Source organism: Oryctolagus cuniculus, chromosome 2 (assembly GCF_051225735.1).
Source record: "Oryctolagus cuniculus isolate XC-2025 breed Fujian yellow rabbit chromosome 2, ASM5122573v1, whole genome shotgun sequence".
Classification (NCBI taxonomy): domain Eukaryota; kingdom Metazoa; phylum Chordata; class Mammalia; order Lagomorpha; family Leporidae; genus Oryctolagus; species Oryctolagus cuniculus.
This window is the reverse complement of record NC_142868.1, coordinates 96,767,638-96,792,191: the sequence shown is the minus strand read 5'-3', so window position 1 is coordinate 96,792,191 and position 24,554 is coordinate 96,767,638.

Genomic DNA, 24,554 nt, shown 5'->3' with positions numbered 1-24,554 from the left:
TGATCTTCTCCAAAACCACATTCACGGTGATTTTTGGTTAAATTTCACCCGAAATCCACAACAATTTGTCCAGATACTTATGATTAAAACAAAACTATCTGGTGATTTGTAGCTATCTCAATCCCAGATCTTGCTACAGCCTCTTTGTTTGTTTGTGTTTTCTGGACATTCTCTATGGACTTTACGGTTTTGAATGCATTTTAGCATGTAAGTTTTTGTTTTTAGCTGCCAAACGCTAATTGGTTCCACCTGGAGTCAAATACTCCACACATTCGAGTTTTTTAGGAAGAAAGCTTCAGAAACCTGAGAAAATATGATATTTTTCTTTGTAAACATGACATTGGATGCATTTGCCGAACACGATGATTGTGGTATTCTCCAAAACCACTTTCACGGAGATTTTTGGTTAAATTTCACCGGAAATCCACAACAATTTGTCCAAATACTCCTGGATGAAAACCAAAAGCTATCTGGTGTGTTGTGGCTATCTCAATCCCAGATCTTGCTACAACTTCTGTTTTTGTTTGTGTTTTCTGGACATTCTCTATGGACTTTAAGGTTTTGAATGCATTTTAGCATGTAGTTTCTGTTTTTAGCTGCCAAAAGCTAATTGATTCCACCTTGAGTCAAATACTCCACACATTCGAGTTTTCTAGGAAGAAAGCTTCAGAAACCTGAGAAAACATGATATTTCTTTCTGTAAACAAGACATTGGATGCATTTGCCAAACAGGAAGATTGTGATCTTCTCCAAAACCACATTCACGGTGATTTTTGGTTAAATTTCACCCGAAATCCACAACAATTTGTCCAGATACTTATGAATAAAACAAAACTATCTGGTGATTTGTAGCTATCTCAATCCCAGATCTTGCTACAGCCTCTGTGTGTGTTTGTGTTTTCTGTATATTCTCTATGGACTTTAAGGTTTTGAATGCATTTTAGCAGGTCCCTTTTTGTTTTCTGCTGGCAAACGCTGATTGGTTACCTGGAGTCAAATACTCCACACATTCGAGTTTTCTAGGAAGAAAGCTTCAGAAACCTGAGAAAACATGATATTTCTTTCTGTAAACATGACATTGGATGCATTTGCTGAACAGGAAGATTGTGCTTTTCTCAAAAACCACTTTCATGGTGATTTTTGGTTAAATTTCACCCAAAATCCACAACAATTTGTCCAGATACTCCTGGATGAAAACAAAACTATCTGGTGATTTGTAGCTATCTCAATCCCAGATCTTGCTACAGCCTCTGTGTGTGTTTGTGTTTTCTGTATATTCTCTATGGACTTTAAGGTTTTGAATGCATTTTAGCAGGTCCCTTTTTGTTTTCTGCTGGCAAACGCTGATTGGTTACCTGGAGTCAAATACTCCACACATTCGAGTTTTCTAGGAAGAAAGCTTCAGAAACCTGAGAAAACATGATATTTCTTTCTGTAAACATGACATTGGATGCATTTGCTGAACAGGAAGATTGTGCTTTTCTCAAAAACCACTTTCATGGTGATTTTTGGTTAAATTTCACCCAAAATCCACAACAATTTGTCCAGATACTCCTGGATGAAAACAAAACTATCTGGTGATTTGTAGCTATCTCAATCCCAGATCTTGCTACAGCCTCTTTGTTTGTTTGTGTTTTCTGGACATTCTCTATGGACTTTAAGGTTTTGAATGCATTTTAGCATGTAAGTTTTTGTTTTTAGCTGCCAAACGCTAATTGGTTCCACCTGGAGTCAAATACTCCACACATTCGAGTTTTTTAGGAAGAAAGCTTCAGAAACCTGAGAATACATGATATTTGTATTTGTAAACATGACATTGGATGCATTTGCCGAACAGGAAGATTGTGCTTTTCTCCAAAACCACTTTCACGGAGATTTTTGGTTAATTTTCACCGGAAATCCACAACAATTTGTCCAGATACTCCTGGATGAAAACAAAACTATCTGGTGATTTGTAGCTATGTCAATCACAGATCTTGCTACAGCCTCTGTGTGTGTTTGTGTTTTCTGGATATTCTCTATGGACTTTAAGGTTATGAATGCATTTTAGCAGGACCCATTTTGTTTTCTGCTGGCGAACGCTAATTGGTTCCACCTGGAGTCAAATCCTCCACACATTCGAGTTTTCTAGGAAGAAAGCTTCAGAAACCTGACAAAACATGATATTTGTATTTGTAAACATGACATTGGATGCATTTCCCGAACGGGATGATTGTGCTTTTCTCCAAAACCACTTTCACTGAGATTTTTGGTTAAATTTCATCCAAAATCCACAACAATTTGTCCAGATACTCCTGGATGAAAACAAAACTATCTGGTGTGTTGTGGCTATCTCAATCCCAGATCTTGCTACAACTTCTGTTTTTGTTTGTGTTTTCTGGACATTCTCTATGGACTTTACGGTTTTGAATGCATTTTAGCATGTAAGTTTTTGTTTATAGCTGCCAAAAGCTAATTGATTCCACCTTGAGTCAAATACTCCACACATTCGAGTTTTCTAGGAAGAAAGCTTCAGAAACCTGAGAAAACATGATATTTCTTTCTGTAAACATGACATTGGATGCATTTGCCAAACAGGAAGATTGTGATCTTCTCCAAAACCACATTCACGGTGATTTTTGGTTAAATTTCACCCGAAATCCACAACAATTTTTCCAGATACTCCTGGATGAAAACAAAACTATCTGGTGATTTGTAGCTATCTCAATCCCAGATCTTGCTACAGCCTCTGTGTGTGTTTGTGTTTTCTGTATATTCTCTATGGACTTTAAGGTTTTGAATGCATTTTAGCAGGTCCCTTTTTGTTTTCTGCTGGCAAACGCTGATTGGTTACCTGGAGTCAAATACTCCACACATTCGAGTTTTCTAGGAAGAAACCTTCAGAAACCTGAGAAAACATGATATTTGTATTTGTAAACATGACATTGGATGCATTTGCCGAACAGGAAGATTGTGATTTCTCCAAAACCACTTTCACGGTGATTTTTCGTTAAATTTCACCCAAAGTACACAACAATTTGTCCAGATACTCCTGGATGAAAAGAAAACTATCTGGTGTGTTGTGGCTATCTCAATCCCAGATCTTGCTACAGCCTCTGTGTGTGTTTGTGTTTTCTGGACATTCTCTATGGACTTTAAGGTTTTGATGGCATTTTAGCATGTAAGTTTTTGTTTTTAGCTGCCAAAAGCTAATTGGTTCCACCTGGAGTCAAATACTCCACACATTCGAGTTTTCTAGGAAGAAAGCTTCAGAAACCTGAGAAAACATGATATTTGTATTTGTAAACATGACATTGGATGCATTTTCCGAACAGGAAGATTGTGATTTTCTCCAAAACCACTTTCACGGTGATTTTTGGTTAAATTTCACAGGAAATCCACAACAATTAGTCTGGATACTCCTGGATGCAAACAAAACTATCTGGTGTGTTGTGGCTATCTCAATCCCAGATCTTGCTACAGCCTCTTGGTTTGTTTGAGTTTTCTGGACATTCTCCATGGACTTTAAGGTTTTGAATGCATTTTAGCATGTAAGTTTTTGTTTTTAGCTGCCAAAAGCTAATTGGTTCCACCTGGAGTCAAATACTCCACACATTTGAGTTTTCTAGGAAGAAAGCTCCAGAAACCTGAGAAAACATGATATTTCTTTCTGGAAACATGACATTGGATGCATTTGCCGAACTGGAAGATTGTGATCTTCTCCAAAACCACATTCACGGTGATTTTTGGTTAAATTTCACCCGAAATCCACAACAATTTGTCCAGATACTCCTGGATGAAAACAAAACTATCTGGTGATTTGTAGCTATCTCAATCCCAGATCTTGCTACAGCCTCTGTGTGTGTTTGTGTTTTCTGTATATTCTCTATGGACTTTAAGGTTTTGAATGCATTTTAGCAGGTCCCTTTTTGTTTTCTGCTGGCAAACGCTGATTGGTTACCTGGAGTCAAATACTCCACACATTCGAGTTTTCTAGGAAGAAACCTTCAGAAACCTGAGAAAACATGATATTTGTATTTGTAAACATGACATTGGATGCATTTGCCGAACAGGAAGATTGTGATTTCTCCAAAACCACTTTCACGGTGATTTTTCGTTAAATTTCACCCAAAGTACACAACAATTTGTCCAGATACTCCTGGATGAAAAGAAAACTATCTGGTGTGTTGTGGCTATCTCAATCCCAGATCTTGCTACAGCCTCTGTGTGTGTTTGTGTTTTCTGGACATTCTCTATGGACTTTAAGGTTTTGATGGCATTTTAGCATGTAAGTTTTTGTTTTTAGCTGCCAAAAGCTAATTGGTTCCACCTGGAGTCAAATACTCCACACATTCGAGTTTTCTAGGAAGAAAGCTTCAGAAATCTGAGAAAACATGATATTTGTATTTGTAAACATGACATTGGATGCATTTTCCGAACAGGAAGATTGTGATTTTCTCCAAAACCACTTTCACGGTGATTTTTGGTTAAATTTCACCGGAAATCCACAACAATTAGTCTGGATACTCCTGGATGCAAACAAAACTATCTGGTGTGTTGTGGCTATCTCAATCCCAGATCTTGCTACAGCCTCTTGGTTTGTTTGAGTTTTCTGGACATTCTCTATGGACTTTAAGGTTTTGAATGCATTTCAGCATGTAAGTTTTTGTTTTTAGCTGAAAAAAGCTAATTGATTCCACCTGGAGTCAAATACTCCACACATTCGAGTTTTCTAGGAAGAAAGCTTCAGAAACCTGAGTAAACATGATATTTCTTTCTGTAAACATGACATCGGATGCATTTGCTGAACAGGAAGATTGTGCTTTTCTCAAAAACCACTTTCATGGTGATTTTTGGTTAAATTTCACCCAAAATACACAACAATTTGTCCAGATACTCCTGGATGAAAACAAAACTATCTGGTGATTTGTAGCTATCTCAATCCCAGATCTTGCTACAGCCTCTTTGTTTGTTTGTGTTTTCTGGACATTCTCTATGGACTTTACGGTTTTGAATGCATTTTAGCATGTAAGTTTTTGTTTTTAGCTGCCAAACGCTAATTGGTTCCACCTGGAGTCAAATACTCCACACATTCGAGTTTTTTAGGAAGAAAGCTTCAGAAACCTGAGAAAACATGATATTTGTATTCGTAATCATGACATTGGATGCATTTGCCGAACAGGAAGATTGTGCTTTTCTCCAAAACCACTTTCACGGTGATTTTTGGTTAAATTTCACCAGAAATCCACAACAATTTGTCCAGATACTCCTGGATGAAAACAAAACTATCTGGTGATTTGTAGCTATGTCAATCACAGATCTTGCTACAGCCTCTGTGTGTGTTTGTGTTTTCTGGATATTCTCTATGGACTTTAAGGTTATGAATGCATTTTAGCAGGACCCATTTTGTTTTCTGCTGGCGAACGCTAATTGGTTCCACCTGGAGTCAAATCCGCCACACATTCGAGTTTTCTAGGAAGAAAGCTTCAGAAACCTGACAAAACATGATATTTTTATTTGTAAACATGACATTGGATACATTTCCCGAACCGGATGATTGTGCTTTTCTCCAAAACCACTTTCACGGAGATTTTTGGTTAAATTTCATCCGAAATCCACAACAATTTGTCCAGATACTCCTGGATGAAAACAAAACTATCTGGTGTGTTGTGGCTATCTCAATCCCAGATCTTGCTACAACTTCTGTTTTTGTTTGTGTTTTCTGGACATTCTCTATGGACTTTACGGTTTTGAATGCATTTTAGCATGTAAGTTTTTGTTTTTAGCTGCCAAAAGCTAATTGATTCCACCTTGAGTCAAATACTCCACACATTCGAGTTTTCTAGGAAGAAAGCTTCAGAAACCTGAGAAAACATGATATTTCTTTCTGTAAACATGACATTGGATGCATTTGCCAAACAGGAAGATTGTGATCTTCTCCAAAACCACATTCACGGTGATTTTTGGTTAAATTTCACCCGAAATCCACAACAATTTGTCCAGATACTTATGATTAAAACAAAACTATCTGGTGATTTGTAGCTATCTCAATCCCAGATCTTGCTACAGCCTCTTTGTTTGTTTGTGTTTTCTGGACATTCTCTATGGACTTTACGGTTTTGAATGCATTTTAGCATGTAAGTTTTTGTTTTTAGCTGCCAAACGCTAATTGGTTCCACCTGGAGTCAAATACTCCACACATTCGAGTTTTTTAGGAAGAAAGCTTCAGAAACCTGAGAAAATATGATATTTTTCTTTGTAAACATGACATTGGATGCATTTGCCGAACACGATGATTGTGGTATTCTCCAAAACCACTTTCACGGAGATTTTTGGTTAAATTTCACCGGAAATCCACAACAATTTGTCCAAATACTCCTGGATGAAAACCAAAAGCTATCTGGTGTGTTGTGGCTATCTCAATCCCAGATCTTGCTACAACTTCTGTTTTTGTTTGTGTTTTCTGGACATTCTCTATGGACTTTAAGGTTTTGAATGCATTTTAGCATGTAGTTTCTGTTTTTAGCTGCCAAAAGCTAATTGATTCCACCTTGAGTCAAATACTCCACACATTCGAGTTTTCTAGGAAGAAAGCTTCAGAAACCTGAGAAAACATGATATTTCTTTCTGTAAACAAGACATTGGATGCATTTGCCAAACAGGAAGATTGTGATCTTCTCCAAAACCACATTCACGGTGATTTTTGGTTAAATTTCACCCGAAATCCACAACAATTTGTCCAGATACTTATGAATAAAACAAAACTATCTGGTGATTTGTAGCTATCTCAATCCCAGATCTTGCTACAGCCTCTGTGTGTGTTTGTGTTTTCTGTATATTCTCTATGGACTTTAAGGTTTTGAATGCATTTTAGCAGGTCCCTTTTTGTTTTCTGCTGGCAAACGCTGATTGGTTACCTGGAGTCAAATACTCCACACATTCGAGTTTTCTAGGAAGAAAGCTTCAGAAACCTGAGAAAACATGATATTTCTTTCTGTAAACATGACATTGGATGCATTTGCTGAACAGGAAGATTGTGCTTTTCTCAAAAACCACTTTCATGGTGATTTTTGGTTAAATTTCACCCAAAATCCACAACAATTTTTCCAGATACTCCTGGATGAAAACAAAACTATCTGGTGATTTGTAGCTATCTCAATCCCAGATCTTGCTACAGCCTCTGTGTGTGTTTGTGTTTTCTGTATATTCTCTATGGACTTTAAGGTTTTGAATGCATTTTAGCAGGTCCCTTTTTGTTTTCTGCTGGCAAACGCTGATTGGTTACCTGGAGTCAAATACTCCACACATTCGAGTTTTCTAGGAAGAAAGCTTCAGAAACCTGAGAAAACATGATATTTCTTTCTGTAAACATGACATTGGATGCATTTGCTGAACAGGAAGATTGTGCTTTTCTCAAAAACCACTTTCATGGTGATTTTTGGTTAAATTTCACCCAAAATCCACAACAATTTGTCCAGATACTCCTGGATGAAAACAAAACTATCTGGTGATTTGTAGCTATCTCAATCCCAGATCTTGCTACAGCCTCTTTGTTTGTTTGCGTTTTCTGGACATTCTCTATGGACTTTAAGGTTTTGAATGCATTTTAGCATGTAAGTTTTTGTTTTTAGCTGCCAAACGCTAATTGGTTCCACCTGGAGTCAAATACTCCACACATTCGAGTTTTTTAGGAAGAAAGCTTCAGAAACCTGAGAATACATGATATTTGTATTTGTAAACATGACATTGGATGCATTTGCCGAACAGGAAGATTGTGCTTTTCTCCAAAACCACTTTCACGGAGATTTTTGGTTAATTTTCACCGGAAATCCACAACAATTTGTCCAGATACTCCTGGATGAAAACAAAACTATCTGGTGATTTGTAGCTATGTCAATCACAGATCTTGCTACAGCCTCTGTGTGTGTTTGTGTTTTCTGGATATTCTCTATGGACTTTAAGGTTATGAATGCATTTTAGCAGGACCCATTTTGTTTTCTGCTGGCGAACGCTAATTGGTTCCACCTGGAGTCAAATCCTCCACACATTCGAGTTTTCTAGGAAGAAAGCTTCAGAAACCTGACAAAACATGATATTTGTATTTGTAAACATGACATTGGATGCATTTCCCGAACGGGATGATTGTGCTTTTCTCCAAAACCACTTTCACTGAGATTTTTGGTTAAATTTCATCCAAAATCCACAACAATTTGTCCAGATACTCCTGGATGAAAACAAAACTATCTGGTGTGTTGTGGCTATCTCAATCCCAGATCTTGCTACAACTTCTGTTTTTGTTTGTGTTTTCTGGACATTCTCTATGGACTTTAAGGTTTTGAATGCATTTTAGCATGTAAGTTTTTGTTTATAGCTGCCAAAAGCTAATTGATTCCACCTTGAGTCAAATACTCCACACATTCGAGTTTTCTAGGAAGAAAGCTTCAGAAACCTGAGAAAACATGATATTTCTTTCTGTAAACATGACATTGGATGCATTTGCCAAACAGGAAGATTGTGATCTTCTCCAAAACCACATTCACGGTGATTTTTGGTTAAATTTCACCCGAAATCCACAACAATTTTTCCAGATACTCCTGGATGAAAACAAAACTATCTGGTGATTTGTAGCTATCTCAATCCCAGATCTTGCTACAGCCTCTGTGTGTGTTTGTGTTTTCTGTATATTCTCTATGGACTTTAAGGTTTTGAATGCATTTTAGCAGGTCCCTTTTTGTTTTCTGCTGGCAAACGCTGATTGGTTACCTGGAGTCAAATACTCCACACATTCGAGTTTTCTAGGAAGAAACCTTCAGAAACCTGAGAAAACATGATATTTGTATTTGTAAACATGACATTGGATGCATTTGCCGAACAGGAAGATTGTGATTTCTCCAAAACCACTTTCACGGTGATTTTTCGTTAAATTTCACCCAAAGTACACAACAATTTGTCCAGATACTCCTGGATGAAAAGAAAACTATCTGGTGTGTTGTGGCTATCTCAATCCCAGATCTTGCTACAGCCTCTGTGTGTGTTTGTGTTTTCTGGACATTCTCTATGGACTTTAAGGTTTTGATGGCATTTTAGCATGTAAGTTTTTGTTTTTAGCTGCCAAAAGCTAATTGGTTCCACCTGGAGTCAAATACTCCACACATTCGAGTTTTCTAGGAAGAAAGCTTCAGAAACCTGAGAAAACATGATATTTGTATTTGTAAACATGACATTGGATGCATTTTCCGAACAGGAAGATTGTGATTTTCTCCAAAACCACTTTCACGGTGATTTTTGGTTAAATTTCACAGGAAATCCACAACAATTAGTCTGGATACTCCTGGATGCAAACAAAACTATCTGGTGTGTTGTGGCTATCTCAATCCCAGATCTTGCTACAGCCTCTTGGTTTGTTTGAGTTTTCTGGACATTCTCCATGGACTTTAAGGTTTTGAATGCATTTTAGCATGTAAGTTTTTGTTTTTAGCTGCCAAAAGCTAATTGGTTCCACCTGGAGTCAAATACTCCACACATTTGAGTTTTCTAGGAAGAAAGCTCCAGAAACCTGAGAAAACATGATATTTCTTTCTGGAAACATGACATTGGATGCATTTGCCGAACTGGAAGATTGTGATCTTCTCCAAAACCACATTCACGGTGATTTTTGGTTAAATTTCACCCGAAATCCACAACAATTTGTCCAGATACTCCTGGATGAAAACAAAACTATCTGGTGATTTGTAGCTATCTCAATCCCAGATCTTGCTACAGCCTCTGTGTGTGTTTGTGTTTTCTGTATATTCTCTATGGACTTTAAGGTTTTGAATGCATTTTAGCAGGTCCCTTTTTGTTTTCTGCTGGCAAACGCTGATTGGTTACCTGGAGTCAAATACTCCACACATTCGAGTTTTCTAGGAAGAAAGCTTCAGAAACCTGATAAAACATGATATTTGTATTTGTAAACATGACTTTGGATGCATTTGCCGAACAGGAAGATTGTGATTTCTCCAAAACCACTTTCATGGTGATTTTTCGTTAAATTTCACCCAAAGTACACAACAATTTGTCCAGATACTCCTGGATGAAAAGAAAACTATCTGGTGTGTTGTGGCTATCTCAATCCCAGATCTTGCTACAGCCTCTGTGTGTGTTTGTGTTTTCTGGACATTCTCTATGGACTTTAAGGTTTTGATGGCATTTTAGCATGTAAGTTTTTGTTTTTAGCTGCCAAAAGCTAATTGGTTCCACCTGGAGTCAAATACTCCACACATTCGAGTTTTCTAGGAAGAAAGCTTCAGAAATCTGAGAAAACATGATATTTGTATTTGTAAACATGACATTGGATGCATTTTCCGAACAGGAAGATTGTGATTTTCTCCAAAACCACTTTCACGGTGATTTTTGGTTAAATTTCACCGGAAATCCACAACAATTAGTCTGGATACTCCTGGATGCAAACAAAACTATCTGGTGTGTTGTGGCTATCTCAATCCCAGATCTTGCTACAGCCTCTTGGTTTGTTTGAGTTTTCTGGACATTCTCTATGGACTTTAAGGTTTTGAATGCATTTCAGCATGTAAGTTTTTGTTTTTAGCTGAAAAAAGCTAATTGATTCCACCTGGAGTCAAATACTCCACACATTCGAGTTTTCTAGGAAGAAAGCTTCAGAAACCTGAGTAAACATGATATTTCTTTCTGTAAACATGACATCGGATCATTTGCTGAACAGGAAGATTGTGCTTTTCTCAAAAACCACTTTCATGGTGATTTTTGGTTAAATTTCACCCGAAATCCACAACAATTTGTCCAGATACTCCTGGATGAAAACAAAACTATCTGGTGATTTGTAGCTATCTCAATCCCAGATCTTGCTACAGCCTCTTTGTTTGTTTGTGTTTTCTGGACATTCTCTATGGACTTTACGGTTTTGAATGCATTTTAGCATGTAAGTTTTTGTTTTTAGCTGCCAAACGCTAATTGGTTCCACCTGGAGTCAAATACTCCACACATTCGAGTTTTTTAGGAAGAAAGCTTCAGAAACCTGAGAAAACATGATATTTGTATTCGTAAACATGACATTGGATGCATTTGCCGAACAGGAAGATTGTGCTTTTCTCCAAAACCACTTTCACGGTGATTTTTGGTTAAATTTCACCAGAAATCCACAACAATTTGTCCAGATACTCCTGGATGAAAACAAAACTATCTGGTGATTTGTAGCTATGTCAATCACAGATCTTGCTACAGCCTCTGTGTGTGTTTGTGTTTTCTGGATATTCTCTATGGACTTTAAGGTTATGAATGCATTTTAGCAGGACCCATTTTGTTTTCTGCTGGCGAACGCTAATTGGTTCCACCTGGAGTCAAATCCGCCACACATTCGAGTTTTCTAGGAAGAAAGCTTCAGAAACCTGACAAAACATGATATTTTTATTTGTAAACATGACATTGGATACATTTCCCGAACCGGATGATTGTGCTTTTCTCCAAAACCACTTTCACGGAGATTTTTGGTTAAATTTCATCCGAAATCCACAACAATTTGTCCAGATACTCCTGGATGAAAACAAAACTATCTGGTGTGTTGTGGCTATCTCAATCCCAGATCTTGCTACAACTTCTGTTTTTGTTTGTGTTTTCTGGACATTCTCTATGGACTTTACGGTTTTGAATGCATTTTAGCATGTAAGTTTTTGTTTTTAGCTGCCAAAAGCTAATTGGTTCCACCTGGAGTCAAATACTCCACACATTCGAGTTTTCTAGGAAGAAAGCTTCAGAAACCTGAGAAAACATGATATTTCTTTCTGTAAACATGACATTGGATGCATTTGCCAAACAGGAAGATTGTGCTTTTCTCCAAAACCACTTTCACTGAGATTTTTGGTTAAATTTCATCCAAAATCCACAACAATTTGTCCAGATACTCCTGGATGAAAACAAAACTATCTGGTGTGTTGTGGCTATCTCAATCCCAGATCTTGCTACAACTTCTGTTTTTGTTTGTGTTTTCTGGACATTCTCTATGGACTTTACGGTTTTGAATGCATTTTAGCATGTAAGTTTTTGTTTATAGCTGCCAAAAGCTAATTGATTCCACCTTGAGTCAAATACTCCACACATTCGAGTTTTCTAGGAAGAAAGCTTCAGAAACCTGAGAAAACATGATATTTCTTTCTGTAAACATGACATTGGATGCATTTGCCAAACAGGAAGATTGTGATCTTCTCCAAAACCACATTCACGGTGATTTTTGGTTAAATTTCACCCGAAATCCACAACAATTTGTCCAGATACTCCTGGATGAAAACAAAACTATCTGGTGATTTGTAGCTATCTCAATCCCAGATCTTGCTACAGCCTCTGTGTGTGTTTGTGTTTTCTGTATATTCTCTATGGACTTTAAGGTTTTGAATGCATTTTAGCAGGTCCCTTTTTGTTTTCTGCTGGCAAACGCTGATTGGTTACCTGGAGTCAAATCCTCCACACATTCGAGTTTTCTAGGAAGAAAGCTTCAGAAACCTGAGAAAACATGATATTTTTATTTGTAAACATGACATTGGATACATTTCCTGAACCGGATGATTGTGCTTTTCTCCAAAACCACTTTCACGGAGATTTTTGGTTAAATTTCATCCGAAATCCACAACAATTTGTCCAGATACTCCTGGATGAAAACAAAACGATCTGGTGTGTTGTGGCTATCTCAATCCCAGATCTTGCTACAGCCTCTGTGTGTGTTTGTGTTTTCTGGATATTCTCTATGGACTTTAAGGTTTTGAATGCATTTTAGCAGGTCCCTTTTTGTTTTCTGCTGGCAAACGCTGATTGGTTACCTGGAGTCAAATCCTCCACACATTCGAGTTTTCTAGGAAGAAAGCTTCAGAAACCTGAGAAAACATGATATTTGTATTTGTATATATGACATTCGATGCATTTGCCGAACAGGAAGATTGTGATTTCTCCAAAACCACTTTCACGGTGATTTTTCGTTAAATTTCACCCAAAATACACAACAATTTGTCCAGATACTCCTGGATGAAAAGAAAACTATCTGGTGTGTTGTGGCTATCTCAATCCCAGATCTTGCTACAGCCTCTGTGTGTGTTTGTGTTTTCTGGACATTCTCTATGGACTTTAAGGTTTTGATGGCATTTTAGCATGTAAGTTTTTGTTTTTAGCTGCCAAAAGCTAATTGGTTCCACCTGGAGTCAAATACTCCACACATTCGAGTTTTCTAGGAAGAAAGCTTCAGAAACCTGAGAAAACATGATATTTCTTTCTGTAAACATGACATTGGATGCATTTGCCAAACAGGAAGATTGTGATCTTCTCCAAAACCACATTCACGGTGATTTTTGGTTAAATTTCACCCGAAATCCACAACAATTTGTCCAGATACTTATGATTAAAACAAAACTATCTGGTGATTTGTAGCTATCTCAATCCCAGATCTTGCTACAGCCTCTTTGTTTGTTTGTGTTTTCTGGACATTCTCTATGGACTTTACGGTTTTGAATGCATTTTAGCATGTAAGTTTTTGTTTTTAGCTGCCAAACGCTAATTGGTTCCACCTGGAGTCAAATACTCCACACATTCGAGTTTTTTAGGAAGAAAGCTTCAGAAACCTGAGAAAATATGATATTTTTCTTTGTAAACATGACATTGGATGCATTTGCCGAACACGATGATTGTGGTATTCTCCAAAACCACTTTCACGGAGATTTTTGGTTAAATTTCACCGGAAATCCACAACAATTTGTCCAAATACTCCTGGATGAAAACCAAAAGCTATCTGGTGTGTTGTGGCTATCTCAATCCCAGATCTTGCTACAACTTCTGTTTTTGTTTGTGTTTTCTGGACATTCTCTATGGACTTTACGGTTTTGAATGCATTTTAGCATGTAGTTTCTGTTTTTAGCTGCCAAAAGCTAATTGATTCCACCTTGAGTCAAATACTCCACACATTCGAGTTTTCTAGGAAGAAAGCTTCAGAAACCTGAGAAAACATGATATTTCTTTCTGTAAACATGACATTGGATGCATTTGCCGAACAGGAAGATTGTGCTTTTCTCCAAAACCACATTCATGGTGATTTTTGGTTAAATTTCACCCGAAATCCACAACAATTTGTCCAGATACTCCTGGATGAAAACAAAACTATCTGGTGATTTGTAGCTATCTCAATCCCAGGTCTTGCTACAGCCTCTGTGTGTGTTTGTGTTTTCTGGATATTCTCTATGGACTTTAAGGTTTGGAATGCATTTTAGCAGGACCCTTTTTGTTTTCTGCTGGCAAACGTGAATTGGTTCCACCTGGAGTCAAATACTCCACACATTCGAGTTTTCTAGGAAGAAAGCTTCAGAAACCTGTCAAAACATGATATTTGTATTTGTAAACATGACATTGGATGCATTTGCTGAACAGGAAGATTGTGCTTTTCTCAAAAACCACTTTCATGGTGATTTTTGGTTAAATTTCACCCAAAATCCACAACAATTTGTCCAGATACTCCTGGATGAAAACAAAACTATCTGGTGATTTGTAGCTATCTCAATCCCAGATCTTGCTACAGCCTCTTTTTTTGTTTGTGTTTTCTGGACATTCTCTATGGACTTTAAGGTTTTGAATGCATTTTAGCATGTAAGTTTTTGTTTTTAGCTGCCAAACGCTAATTGGTTCCACCTGGAGTCAAATCCTCCACACATTCGAGTTTTTTAGGAAGAAAGCTTCAGAAACCTGAGAATACATGATATTTGTATTTGTAAACATGACATTGGATGCATTTGCCGAACAGGAAGATTGTGCTTATCTCCAAAACCACTTTCACGGAGATTTTTGGTTAAATTTCACCGGAAATCCACAACAATTTGTCCAGATACTCCTGGATGAAAACAAAACTATCTGGTGATTTGTAGCTATGTCAATCACAGATCTTGCTACAGCCTCTGTGTGTGTTTGTGTTTTCTGGATATTCTCTATGGACTTTAAGGTTATGAATGCATTTTAGCAGGACCCATTTTGTTTTCTGCTGTCGAACGCTAATTGGTTCCACCTGGAGTCAAATCCTCCACACATTCGAGTTTTCTAGGAAGAAAGCTTCAGAAACCTGTCAAAACATGATATTTGTATTTGTAAACATGACATTGGATGCATTTCCCGAACGGGATGATTGTGCTTTTCTGCAAAACCACTTTCACTGAGATTTTTGGTTAAATTTCATCCAAAATCCACAACAATTTGTCCAGATACTCCTGGATGAAAACAAAACTATCTGGTGTGTTGTGGCTATCTCAATCCCAGATCTTGCTACAACTTCTGTTTTTGTTTGTGTTTTCTGGACATTCTCTATGGACTTTACGGTTTTGAATGCATTTTAGCATGTAAGTTTTTGTTTATAGCTGCCAAAAGCTAATTGATTCCACCTTGAGTCAAATACTCCACACATTCGAGTTTTCTAGGAAGAAAGCTTCAGAAACCTGAGAAAACATGATATTTCTTTCTGTAAACATGACATTGAATGCATTTGCCAAACAGGAATTGTGATTTCCTCCAAAACCACTTTCACGGTGATTTTTGGTTAAATTTCACCCGAAATCCACAACAATTTGTCCAGATACTCCTGGATGAAAACAAAACTATCTGGTGATTTGTAGCTATCTCAATCCCAGATCTTGCTACAGCCTCTGTGTGTGTTTGTGTTTTCTGTATATTCTCTATGGACTTTAAGGTTTTGAATGCATTTTAGCAGGTCCCTTTTTGTTTTCTGCTGGCAAACGCTGATTGGTTACCTGGAGTCAAATCCTCCACACATTCGAGTTTTCTAGGAAGAAAGCTTCAGAAACCTGAGAAAACATGATATTTGTATTTGTAAACATGACATTGGATGCATTTGCCGAACAGGAAGATTGTGATTTCTCCAAAACCACTTTCACGGTGATTTTTCGTTAAATTTCACCCAAAGTACACAACAATTTGTCCAGATACTCCTGGATGAAAAGAAAACTATCTGGTGTGTTGTGGCTATCTCAATCCCAGATCTTGCTACAGCCTCTGTGTGTGTTTGTGTTTTCTGGACATTCTCTATGGACTTTAAGGTTTTGATGGCATTTTAGCATGTAAGTTTTTGTTTTTAGCTGCCAAAAGCTAATTGGTTCCACCTGGAGTCAAATACTCCACACATTCGAGTTTTCTAGGAAGAAAGCTTCAGAAACCTGAGAAAACATGATATTTGTATTTGTAAACATGACATTGGATGCATTTTCCGAACAGGAAGATTGTGATTTTCTCCAAAACCACTTTCACGGTGATTTTTGGTTAAATTTCACCGGAAATCCACAACAATTAGTCTGGATACTCCTGGATGCAAACAAAACTATCTGGTGTGTTGTGGCTATCTCAATCCCAGATCTTGCTACAGCCTCTTGGTTTGTTTGAGTTTTCTGGACATTCTCCATGGACTTTAAGGTTTTGAATGCATTTTAGCATGTAAGTTTTTGTTTTTAGCTGCCAAAAGCTAATTGGTTCCACCTGGAGTCAAATACTCCACACATTTGAGTTTTCTAGGAAGAAAGCTCCAGAAACCTGAGAAAACATGATATTTCTTTCTGGAAACATGACATTGGATGCATTTGCCGAACTGGAAGATTGTGATCTTCTCCAAAACCACATTCACGGTGATTTTTGGTTAAATTTCACCCGAAATCCACAACAATTTGTCCAGATACTCCTGGATGAAAACAAAACTATCTGGTGATTTGTAGCTATCTCAATCCCAGATCTTGCTACAGCCTCTGTGTGTGTTTGTGTTTTCTGTATATTCTCTATGGACTTTAAGGTTTTGAATGCATTTTAGCAGGTCCCTTTTTGTTTTCTGCTGGCAAACGCTGATTGGTTACCTGGAGTCAAATACTCCACACATTCGAGTTTTCTAGGAAGAAACCTTCAGAAACCTGAGAAAACATGATATTTGTATTTGTAAACATGACATTGGATGCATTTGCCGAACAGGAAGATTGTGATTTCTCCAAAACCACTTTCACGGTGATTTTTCGTTAAATTTCACCCAAAATACACAACAATTTGTCCAGATACTCCTGGATGAAAAGAAAACTATCTGGTGTGTTGTGGCTATCTCAATCCCAGATCTTGCTACAGCCTCTGTGTGTGTTTGTGTTTTCTGGACATTCTCTATGGACTTTAAGGTTTTGATGGCATTTTAGCATGTAAGTTTTTGTTTTTAGCTGCCAAAAGCTAATTGGTTCCACCTGGAGTCAAATACTCCACACATTCGAGTTTTCTAGGAAGAAAGCTTCAGAAACCTGAGAAAACATGATATTTGTATTTGTAAACATGACATTGGATGCATTTTCCGAACAGGAAGATTGTGATTTTCTCCAAAACCACTTTCACGGTGATTTTTGGTTAAATTTCACCGGAAATCCACAACAATTAGTCTGGATACTCCTGGATGCAAACAAAACTATCTGGTGTGTTGTGGCTATCTCAATCCCAGATCTTGCTACAGCCTCTTGGTTTGTTTGAGTTTTCTGGACATTCTCTATGGACTTTAAGGTTTTGAATGCATTTCAGCATGTAAGTTTTTGTTTTTAGCTGAAAAAAGCTAATTGATTCCACCTGGAGTCAAATACTCCACACATTCGAGTTTTCTAGGAAGAAAGCTTCAGAAACCTGAGTAAACATGATATTTCTTTCTGTAAACATGACATCGGATGCATTTGCTGAACAGGAAGATTGTGCTTTTCTCAAAAACCACTTTCATGGTGATTTTTGGTTAAATTTCACCCGAAATCCACAACAATTTGTCCAGATACTCCTGGATGAAAACAAAACTATCTGGTGATTTGTAGCTATCTCAATCCCAGATCTTGCTACAGCCTCTTTGTTTGTTTGTGTTTTCTGGACATTCTCTATGGACTTTACGGTTTTGAATGCATTTTAGCATGTAAGTTTTTGTTTTTAGCTGCCAAACGCTAATTGGTTCCACCTGGAGTCAAATACTCCACACATTCGAGTTTTTTAGGAAGAAAGCTTCAGAAACCTGAGAAAACATGATATTTGTATTCGTAAACATGACATTGGATGCATTTGCCGAACAGGAAGATTGTGCTTTTCTCCAAAACCACTTTCACGGTGATTTTTGGTTAAATTTCACCAGAAATCCACAACAATTTGTCCAGATACTCCTGGATGAAAACAAAACTATCTGGTGATTTGTAGCTATGTCAATCACAGATCTTGCTACAGCCTCTGTGTGTGTTTGTGTTTTCTGGATATTCTCTATGGACTTTAAGGTTATGAATGCATTTTAGCAGGACCCATTTTGTTTTCTGCTGGCGAACGCTAACTGGTTCCACCTGGAGTCAAATCCGCCACACATTCGAGTTTTCTAGGAAGAAAGCTTCAGAAACCTGACAAAACATGATATTTTTATTTGTAAACATGACATTGGATACATTTCCCGAACCGGATGATTGTGCTTTTCTCCAAAACCACTTTCACGGAGATTTTTGGTTAAATTTCATCCGAAATCCACAACAATTTGTCCAGATACTCCTGGATGAAAACAAAACTATCTGGTGTGTTGTGGCTATCTCAATCCCAGATCTTGCTACAACTTCTGTTTTTGTTTGTGTTTTCTGGACATTCTCTATGGACTTTACGGTTTTGAATGCATTTTAGCATGTAAGTTTTTGTTTTTAGCTGCCAAAAGCTAATTGGTTCCACCTGGAGTCAAATACTCCACACATTCGAGTTTTCTAGGAAGAAAGCTTCAGAAACCTGAGAAAACATGATATTTCTTTCTGTAAACATGACATTGGATGCATTTGCCAAACAGGAAGATTGTGATCTTCTCCAAAACCACATTCACGGTGATTTTTGGTTAAATTTCACCCGAAATCCACAACAATTTGTCCAGATACTCCTGGATGAAAACAAAACTATCTGGTGATTTGTAGCTATCTCAATCCCAGATCTTGCTACAGCCTCTGTGTGTGTTTGTGTTTTCTGTATATTCTCTATGGACTTTAAGGTTTTGAATGCATTTTAGCAGGTCCCTTTTTGTTTTCTGCTGGCAAACGCTGATTGGTTACCTGGAGTCAAATCCTCCACACATTCGAGTTTTCTAGGAAGAAACCTTCAGAAACCTGAGAAAACATGATATTTGTATTTGTAAACATGACATTGGATGCATTTGCCGAACAGGAAGATTGTGATTTCTCCAAAACCACTTTCACGGTGATTTTTCGTTAAATTTCACCCAAAGTACACAACAATTTGTCCAGATACTCCTGGATGAAAAGAAAACTATATGGTGTGTTGTGGCTATCTCAATCCCAGATCTTGCTACAGCCTCTGTGTGTGTTTGTGTTTTCTGGACATTCTCTATGGACTTTAAGGTTTTGATGGCATTTTAGCATGTAAGTTTTTGTTTTTAGCTGCCAAAAGCTAATTGGTTCCACCTGGAGTCAAATACTCCACACATTCGAGTTTTCTAGGAAGAAAGCTTCAGAAATCTGAGAAAACATGATATTTGTATTTGTAAACATGACATTGGATGCATTTTCCGAACAGGAAGATTGTGATTTTCTCCAAAACCACTTTCACGGTGATTTTTGGTTAAATTTCACCGGAAATCCACAACAATTAGTCTGGATACTCCTGGATGCAAACAAAACTATCTGGTGTGTTGTGGCTATCTCAATCCCAGATCTTGCTACAGCCTCTTGGTTTGTTTGAGTTTTCTGGACATTCTCCATGGACTTTAAGGTTTTGAATGCATTTTAGCATGTAAGTTTTTGTTTTTAGCTGCCAAAAGCTAATTGGTTCCACCTGGAGTCAAATACTCCACACATTTGAGTTTTCTAGGAAGAAAGCTCCAGAAACCTGAGAAAACATGATATTTCTTTCTGGAAACATGACATTGGATGCATTTGCCGAACTGGAAGATTGTGATCTTCTCCAAAACCACATTCACGGTGATTTTTGGTTAAATTTCACCCGAAATCCACAACAATTTGTCCAGATACTCCTGGATGAAAACAAAACTATCTGGTGATTTGTAGCTATCTCAATCCCAGATCTTGCTACAGCCTCTGTGTGTGTTTGTGTTTTCTGTATATTCTCTATGGACTTTAAGGTTTTGAATGCATTTTAGCAGGTCCCTTTTTGTTTTCTGCTGGCAAACGCTGATTGGTTACCTGGAGTCAAATACTCCACACATTCGAGTTTTCTAGGAAGAAACCTTCAGAAACCTGAGAAAACATGATATTTGTATTTGTAAACATGACATTGGATGCATTTGCCGAACAGGAAGATTGTGATTTCTCCAAAACCACTTTCACGGTGATTTTTCGTTAAATTTCACCCAAAGTACACAACAATTTGTCCAGATACTCCTGGATGAAAAGAAAACTATCTGGTGTGTTGTGGCTATCTCAATCCCAGATCTTGCTACAGCCTCTGTGTGTGTTTGTGTTTTCTGGACATTCTCTATGGACTTTAAGGTTTTGATGGCATTTTAGCATGTAAGTTTTTGTTTTTAGCTGCCAAAAGCTAATTGGTTCCACCTGGAGTCAAATACTCCACACATTCGAGTTTTCTAGGAAGAAAGCTTCAGAAATCTGAGAAAACATGATATTTGTATTTGTAAACATGACATTGGATGCATTTTCCGAACAGGAAGATTGTGATTTTCTCCAAAACCACTTTCACGGTGATTTTTGGTTAAATTTCACCGGAAATCCACAACAATTAGTCTGGATACTCCTGGATGCAAACAAAACTATCTGGTGTGTTGTGGCTATCTCAATCCCAGATCTTGCTACAGCCTCTTGGTTTGTTTGAGTTTTCTGGACATTCTCTATGGACTTTAAGGTTTTGAATGCATTTCAGCATGTAAGTTTTTGTTTTTAGCTGAAAAAAGCTAATTGATTCCACCTGGAGTCAAATACTCCACACATTCGAGTTTTCTAGGAAGAAAGCTTCAGAAACCTGAGTAAACATGATATTTCTTTCTGTAAACATGACATCGGATGCATTTGCTGAACAGGAAGATTGTGCTTTTCTCAAAAACCACTTTCATGGTGATTTTTGGTTAAATTTCACCCAAAATACACAACAATTTGTCCAGATACTCCTGGATGAAAACAAAACTATCTGGTGATTTGTAGCTATCTCAATCCCAGATCTTGCTACAGCCTCTTTGTTTGTTTGTGTTTTCTGGACATTCTCTATGGACTTTAAGGTTTTGAATGCATTTTAGCATGTAAGTTTTTGTTTTTAGCTGCCAAACGCTAATTGCTTCCACCTGGAGTCAAATCCTCCACACATTCAAGTTTTTTAGGAAGAAAGCTTCAGAAACCTGAGAAAATATGATATTTTTATTCGTAAACATGACATTGGATGCATTTGCCGAACAGGAAGATTGTGCTTTTCTCCAAAACCACTTTCACGGTGATTTTTGGTTAAATTTCACCCGAAATCCACAACAATTTGTCCAGATACTCCTGGATGAAAACAAAACGATCTGGTGTGTTGTGGCTATCTCAATCCCAGATCTTGCTACAGCCTCTGTGTGTGTTTGTGTTTTCTGGATATTCTCTATGGACTTTAAGGTTTTGAATGCATTTTAGCAGGTCCCTTTTTGTTTTCTGCTGGCAAACGCTGATTGGTTACCTGGAGTCAAATCCTCCACACATTCGAGTTTTCTAGGAAGAAAGCTTCAGAAACCTGAGAAAACATGATATTTGTATTTGTATATATGACATTCGATGCATTTGCCGAACAGGAAGATTGTGATTTCTCCAAAACCACTTTCACGGTGATTTTTCGTTAAATTTCACCCAAAATACACAACAATTTGTCCAGATACTCCTGGATGAAAAGAAAACTATCTGGTGTGTTGTGGCTATCTCAATCCCAGATCTTGCTACAGCCTCTGTGTGTGTTTGTGTTTTCTGGACATTCTCTATGGACTTTAAGGTTTTGATGGCATTTTAGCATGTAAGTTTTTGTTTTTAGCTGCCAAAAGCTAATTGGTTCCACCTGGAGTCAAATACTCCACACATTCGAGTTTTCTAGGAAGAAAGCTTCAGAAACCTGAGAAAACATGATATTTCTTTCTGTAAACATGACATTGGATGCATTTGCCAAACAGGAAGATTGTGATCTTCTCCAAAACCACATTCACGGTGATTTTTGGTTAAATTTCACCCGAAATCCACAACAATTTGTCCAGATACTCCTGGATGAAAACAAAACTATCTGGTGATTTGTAGCTATCTCAATCCCAGATCTTGCTACAGCCTCTGTGTGTGTTTGTGTTTTCTGTATATTCTCTATGGACTTTAAGGTTTTGAATGCATTTTAGCAGGTCCCTTTTTGTTTTCTGCTGGCAAACGCTGATTGGTTACCTGGAGTCAAATCCTCCACACATTCGAGTTTTCTAGGAAGAAACCTTCAGAAACCTGAGAAAACATGATATTTGTATTTGTAAACATGACATTGGATGCATTTGCCGAACAGGAAGATTGTGATTTCTCCAAAACCACTTTCACGGTGATTTTTCGTTAAATTTCACCCAAAGTACACAACAATTTGTCCAGATACTCCTGGATGAAAAGAAAACTATCTGGTGTGTTGTGGCTATCTCAATCCCAGATCTTGCTACAGCCTCTGTGTGTGTTTGTGTTTTCTGGACATTCTCTATGGACTTTAAGGTTTTGATGGCATTTTAGCATGTAAGTTTTTGTTTTTAGCTGCCAAAAGCTAATTGGTTCCACCTGGAGTCAAATACTCCACACATTCGAGTTTTCTAGGAAGAAAGCTTCAGAAATCTGAGAAAACATGATATTTGTATTTGTAAACATGACATTGGATGCATTTTCCGAACAGGAAGATTGTGATTTTCTCCAAAACCACTTTCACGGTGATTTTTGGTTAAATTTCACCGGAAATCCACAACAATTAGTCTGGATACTCCTGGATGCAAACAAAACTATCTGGTGTGTTGTGGCTATCTCAATCCCAGATCTTGCTACAGCCTCTTGGTTTGTTTGAGTTTTCTGGACATTCTCTATGGACTTTAAGGTTTTGAATGCATTTCAGCATGTAAGTTTTTGTTTTTAGCTGAAAAAAGCTAATTGATTCCACCTGGAGTCAAATACTCCACACATTCGAGTTTTCTAGGAAGAAAGCTTCAGAAACCTGAGTAAACATGATATTTCTTTCTGTAAACATGACATCGGATGCATTTGCTGAACAGGAAGATTGTGCTTTTCTCAAAAACCACTTTCATGGTGATTTTTGGTTAAATTTCACCCAAAATACACAACAATTTGTCCAGATACTCCTGGATGAAAACAAGACTATCTGGTGATTTGTAGCTATCTCAATCCCAGATCTTGCTACAGCCTCTTTGTTTGTTTGTGTTTTCTGGACATTCTCTATGGACTTTAAGGTTTTGAATGCATTTTAGCATGTAAGTTTTTGTTTTTAGCTGCCAAACGCTAATTGCTTCCACCTGGAGTCAAATACTCCACACATTCGAGTTTTTTAGGAAGAAAGCTTCAGAAACCTGAGAAAATATGATATTTTTATTCGTAAACATGACATTGGATGCATTTGCCGAACAGGAAGATTGTGCTTTTCTCCAAAACCACTTTCACGGTGATTTTTGGTTAAATTTCACCCGAAATCCACAACAATTTGTCCAGATACTCCTGGATGAAAACAAAACTATCTGGTGATTTGTAGCTATGTCAATCACAGATCTTGCTACAGCCTCTGTGTGTGTTTGTGTTTTCTGGATATTCTCTATGGACTTTAAGGTTTTGAATGCATTTTAGCAGGACCCATTTTGTTTTCTGCTGCCGAACGCTAATTGGTTCCACCTGGAGTCAAATCCTCCACACATTCGAGTTTTCTAGGAAGAAAGCTTCAGAAACCTGAGAAAACATGATATTTTTATTTGTAAACATGACATTGGATACATTTCCTGAACCGGATGATTGTGCTTTTCTCCAAAACCACTTTCACGGAGATTTTTGGTTAAATTTCATCCGAAATCCACAACAATTTGTCCAGATACTCCTGGATGAAAACAAAACGATCTGGTGTGTTGTGGCTATCTCAATCCCAGATCTTGCTACAGCCTCTGTGTGTGTTTGTGTTTTCTGGATATTCTCTATGGACTTTAAGGTTTTGAATGCATTTTAGCAGGTCCCTTTTTGTTTTCTGCTGGCAAACGCTGATTGGTTACCTGGAGTCAAATCCTCCACACATTCGAGTTTTCTAGGAAGAAAGCTTCAGAAACCTGAGAAAACATGATATTTGTATTTGTATATATGACATTCGATGCATTTGCCGAACAGGAAGATTGTGATTTCTCCAAAACCACTTTCACGGTGATTTTTCGTTAAATTTCACCCAAAATACACAACAATTTGTCCAGATACTCCTGGATGAAAAGAAAACTATCTGGTGTGTTGTGGCTATCTCAATCCCAGATCTTGCTACAGCCTCTGTGTTTGTGTTTTCTGGACATTCTCTATGGACTTTAAGGT